Below are 1,094 nucleotides of genomic sequence, written 5' to 3'. Positions count from 1 at the left end.
ATAAAAGCCAGAACATTTCTTTGACCTGTATAAAAGTTTTTCCTTCAAAAAAATTGCATAAAATAAAATAAAGGAGGGGAAACAATATTGAGCAAATTTAAGGAAACTGAACAAACCAAACTATGTATTTCATACAAGAAATACTAAACAATGACATCATAAAAATCCACATTGCATATAAAAATAAATTTTTGAGATTCTAAATCATTACTTTCACATACCACTCTGCAGTGCTCTACATATCACAAACACTGCTGATGCTCAGAAGTTGCTTACAATTTCAACATTGATCAATACACAATAAAATTTTATGTATATTATTATTATTTGTACAATAATGTGTTATCTTAACATTTACATTGACACTCGGAACATGTAAATAATAATCACATTCATTCACTTTTCTTTACCAACTGTATAAAATACACAATTCTTGTCAAACATAATTAAAAGTTGCATTTACAATAAAACCCAGTCAACTTTCATTTTGAGGTAATCAAACTGTATGTCATGATGTAACTCTCATGCACCTTTCAAAACTTATTTGCTTCTTCTTCATGCAGTTTTCAAAACTATATGCACAATGTGCAAATTACCAAGACGTGATATTACAGTCCCTTTGTAAATAAAACAAAGGTCATTTTCACATGGAACCAACTTTATCAAATTGAGTTCTATCAGAGAAATTAATAATTTAGATTACTTCAAGAGAGGTAAAAATTGTCCATGTTTTCCAAGTCAGAAACTAAGCACATACTTTATGGGGGAAATTTATGTTCTTGGACATTTCTGTGTACATTTTTTTTTACAAACTTTATAACATGCTTCTTTTGTTGAAACACAATTCTTCGTTAATCATACCACCAATAAAGAAGAGCATTCATTTATGAAGAAAAATATTTGAATTACGATTTTAGCAATGAAAAAATCGTGACTTTCTTCAGTAACTACAAATGAATTTTCTTCTATACTGCACTCTCATTTCTTCACTTCAGAACTCAAAGAAACAATTTTACAGGTTTATTTATAAAATTACTGTTTTTCTTCAACAATATGAAACAAGCAAAATGGGATTTTATTACTACTGCCATTAC

Source organism: Lepisma saccharinum, chromosome 16 (genome assembly GCF_977018435.1).
Source record: "Lepisma saccharinum chromosome 16, izLepSacc3.1, whole genome shotgun sequence".
In the NCBI taxonomy this organism is placed as follows: Eukaryota; Metazoa; Arthropoda; class Insecta; order Zygentoma; family Lepismatidae; genus Lepisma; species Lepisma saccharinum.
This window is presented reverse-complemented; position numbering follows the sequence as displayed.